The sequence below is a fragment of the Colias philodice genome, chromosome 2, assembly GCF_061535455.1.
Source record: "Colias philodice isolate Cphi_HAF_F1 chromosome 2, ilColPhil1 Martin Lab GWU primary, whole genome shotgun sequence".
Taxonomy (NCBI): Eukaryota; Metazoa; Arthropoda; class Insecta; order Lepidoptera; family Pieridae; genus Colias; species Colias philodice.
The window spans coordinates 4,089,538-4,094,167 of NC_143087.1; the positions used below are offsets into that span (position 1 = coordinate 4,089,538).

The 4,630-nt window shown below is 34.1% G+C and overlaps 1 protein-coding gene across 1 annotated transcript in view; it reads left to right on the forward strand.

Moving 5' to 3' along the window:
• Miga (mitoguardin) overlaps positions 1 to 4,630 on the forward strand; it is a 65,878-nt gene that overhangs the window by 24,807 nt on the left and 36,441 nt on the right. The gene's annotated exons all lie outside the window — the stretch shown is intronic.

The following is a 4,630-nucleotide window of genomic DNA, read 5'->3' on the forward strand; positions in this document are numbered from 1 at the left end:
TGTCAACAATTAAATACTGCAATGCTAAGATCTCTCCCACATCCTGAAATAAATCTTATAGCTATAGATAGCATTGATTGTCCCAGGTACCTAACAAAAAGAGCTCGTGAATGTATAAAAAAATATGAAGACGATGCTTCTATGACTGCAGGTCTAGAAAAGAACATAATTATAAAAATAGGCGCAAAAGTCATGTTAAGGCGAAACATTGACGTGAGTCTCGGTTTAGTTAATGGATCTATCGGTATAGTGCGAAAAGTAAAGGTTGATCCTGAAAATTCAAAAATAATTAAGAGAATATATATCACATTTAATAATGAACCTGATGCATACGAGCTTGGTCCGGTCAAAACTAAATTTGAAATTATTAATAGAGCTTATGTTCATCGCGAACAATTTCCCATATGTATAGCCTATGCTATAACTATACATAAAAGTCAGGGCCTAAGCCTAAGTAATGCGCTGATGGATATAGGTTCTGCAGTGTTCACATCCGGTCAAGCTTACGTGGCACTTTCGAGAGTTACAAGTCTGGGCGGTTTACATCTCATTAATGTCGACTTTGGAAGTATTAAAGCGCAGGAATCATCAATTTGTGAATACAACAGATTAAGAAGTATTTACCGTCCAGACTTGTCAAAAATTGAGACATCAAAGCCTCCGAGAAAAGCCCATAGAGACAGGGAGTGGGCTTTGAGAAAAACTGTGGCTGAAGCTCAAGAAGTAGTACCGGAAAAGAAAAAGAGGAAGACTACATATAAAAATAAGAAAATATCATAAGACCTTTAACAAAATTCGTTAGAAGTAGATGGTATCAAAAAGAAAGGCTCTACAAAAAGAAGTGAGATCCCATCAAAAACATCCTGTAAAAAACCCAAGTCTCGCAGCTCAGTCTTTCTACCGTCAAAAGTTGTGAGATCCATGTAATACCAAGTCGGTTAATCTATTTAGTGTCTACTTGAAGGACCTTCTGTCTTAAGTTATTACATAAGTTATTATCATGCCAATATTAAAAATATTTAACGTTTTAAACAAATAGATCGACTTGGACATCGCATGAAAACAAAATGAATATTACAATATTATATTAGATTCTTTAGTCTCTCGCGCCTCACGCGATTGAAACTCTCGTTCCTGTTGGTCGCTGGCCCGTCGTGCTGTGTAGTGTGATACATACTAATAATCAAATCAAGCGATGTCCAAGTCGATCTATTTGTTTAAAACGTTAAATATTTTTAATATTGGCATGATAATAACTTATGTAATAACTTAAGACAGAAGGTCCTTCTAGTAGACACTAAATAGATTAACCGACTTGGTATTACATGGATCTCACAACTTTTGACGGTAGAAAGACTGAGCTGCGAGACTTGGGTTTTTTACAGGATGTTTTTGATGGGATTATACTTTACACGTCATGCCCTTTCATTTCATATGTCACTTGAGTCAAAATTCACTTTTTTTATTATCTATCACTTTTATACCTATATCAAATAAATGGATGAACCGATTTTGGTAAAATTTGACTTATTTTTACTGATAGGTCGTTCACTTTCATTTAATATATCACTAAAGTATATTCGACAACTTTAGTTATTTTCATTCCCACTTTTACCCCTATATACCTACTTACAATAAATGGATGAACCGATTTTGAAACAGTTTATTTAAGAACCAGCGTCGGAAAATATGCTGCCTAACAAAAAAACATCATCTAATTCGGATTACCTGCTAGCGAGCTACGGTGGCACAAACACACACACACACAGCGGTCAAACACTTATCACCCATATTTTTGCATCGGGGGTTAAAAACATAATATAATACGACATAATTTAAAGGACATTTTATGTATAAAATTTACCTAGAAATACCCCTCCCCCCTACTACCTCAGCTTACCCCCCCACCCTTGGGGACTTTCGATATGATCACTTGGACATAACTGTAGCGTATAACAGATAACTTACGTTTTATCGTACACTGTATGTGTACCATAGAATGCCTTAGCAAATGTTCGCCGTGAGTACTAAAATGGTCATAACTTTTTTATTTATGAACCGATTGACATGAAATAAACACTAAATGTTAAATGAAGATTACCACAATATATTAGTGAAAACCGCATCGAAATCGGATAAGCCGTTTCTGAGATTAGCGTGTTCAAACATACAGACAAACAGACAAACAGACAAAAAATTTTTTAACTACAGTTTTGGGTTTGGGATCGATTTAATAATAACCCCTGCTAATTTTTTTTTACATATTTTCATTGTACAGACACCACTTTTCTAGAATTTTATTATATGTATTGATGATGATGATGATTTTATTTTGTTACCGAAAGAGTCTTTGAAACAAACTGATTACTTTGATTACGTTGTTTTATATTTAGCTTTAGGATAAGTAGGTACTCAAACCTTTTGTGTAGATTTATTATGAGTTGAGGATGATTGAATTAGATTAACTTTTTATTAGTTATTAAACTTATAAACAAAATTCAAATATTTCGTTACGAGAGTTATTCAGTTATTTTGAATCCGGGTTCAATGTGATGAAGACAAATCGCGTCCTGAATTCCAAATTACCTACGTAATTTAATACTTTAAAATTCGGTTATTTTGGCTTCAAAATGTATTCGTACCTAATTCTGCTTATTTAGTGGTTAGCATTTTAGTACAATTCAGTCATAACCTCGTTTCAAAGGTTTCCCTTAAATAGCTTCTTTATAGGCGATTCATACAAAAATATTTTCCTACCTTTACAAAGAAAAGTAGGTTATTTTTATGATGGAACCTTTAGATTTAGACAAATGCCATTGTCGTGATCTTTACAAGCATATTTGTTAGTATAGGTATACCTATTGTATGAATATATTTAATTTATTTAGAGGGCAATCAATTTTATTACACTGAAAAATTGAATTGAATGATGAATCTTGCCCAAAAAATTTGGGATAAGGCAAAGCGTCCTCATCCTATCACAAATTCCATCATAAAGCTACCCTGCTCATGAGTGGGTGTTAATACCTGATATAATATGTTTTTGCTTAAATATTATTTTCGCCAAGGTTCTACTAGATACTGAAGTTTTGTAACTGACAAAATTTCAGGATACCTACTTTTTGATAAAATATTTCACCGCTTATGCGGCGATTACACCTAACGAGTACAGTGGCGAGTCAGTGTCCTCGGCCGAGTGCTCGGTTGGTATAAACACTTCAACGAGTGCTCGGCCGAGTACTCGGCCGAGAAGAGCGGCGAGACAGTCACTAGAATCCCAATTTGTTTACTCGGCCGAGTACCCACTCGCTATCCCGCTCGGCAGGTATAAACACGCACTCGTCGCGTCACTCGGCCACTCGCCACTCGTTCGTTTCGTCATTGTATTTTTTCAAAGAATTATTATTTTTATTTATTATTTCTAATAAATCCCACAATTCATTAATTATATCTGGTAACAGCCGATTTAAAACCCGTTAAAATTCTTTTTTTTTACGATCCATTGTAGACGTCCGCGTCGTGATCAAAACTGAACTGACTCGCCACTTAACTAGTGAAATACGTATAAACACCCACTCGGTTCGGCAACTGTCTCGGCCGAGAGCGTATTTACTGACTCGCCACTGTACTCGTTAGGTGTAGGTAATCAGCGCATTAGGAATGGAAATTGAGCAGGCCAATTTTCTTTACGAAATTTTAATTTTTTTTAATAGGTACAACATTGACTATTCATAGCATTACATATAATTTTGATACAAAACTTTTATACGAAATAAATTCTATAGCAATTTGAATGTTTCTCTTTGAACCAAAACCTACCTTTGTCGAAATATTCATTTAACTTTTCATTCTCCTATCTAGATATTATTAATATAGCACATCTTTCTATACAAAGTTGCTAGGAACGTGACTTTTCGACGTCTTTTTATGCGACTCTTTTACTTTATAACCATGAAATTATCATTTTGGGACTTTTTATGTTCATTTCCTCGCACTTCGTTGTGGTTGTTGGGAAGAATAGGATTATACATATTATCGTAAACAGTGTTAAGGTTTTAGAAGGGAGAAAAGATAACATTTATATCTTTGTTTTTATCTATTATCATTTGATTACCTGAAAATTAATTCTGTCTTTAGGTATGTAGATGGATTGTTGAGAGTCGAGACCTAGATTTACATTTAATCCGTCAGTCCTCGGATCACAGACACAATAGAAAATCTATTGTGTCTCGGCCCGATCGGGCCGCTCGGTGGTCAATGGGTTAAAGAAGGTTACTAAACAATAAATATTCACAAAATAAGTCTAACTCAGACAATCAATCAAAATATGAAAGGTGATTGTATTTTCATCCACATTTTATGGAACGTAATCCATCAAAGTTATTATTTACTAGGCTTTGTAGTAGATAGTAATGTAATAACCATTTTAGCTGAATCTCATAGTTATAATAGTGATTGCAAAGAAATTTCTATCAATTGATTTATTATATTACTTTTAGTTTTATTAGACCTTTAACCCTGAAACAGCAGCACCGATTTTGAGAATTTTCAATTTGTTATCGCTATCACCTAATTGTTTTCTGGTACTACAATATTAACTAAGGTAGGTAGGTACATAATAAAAAACAAG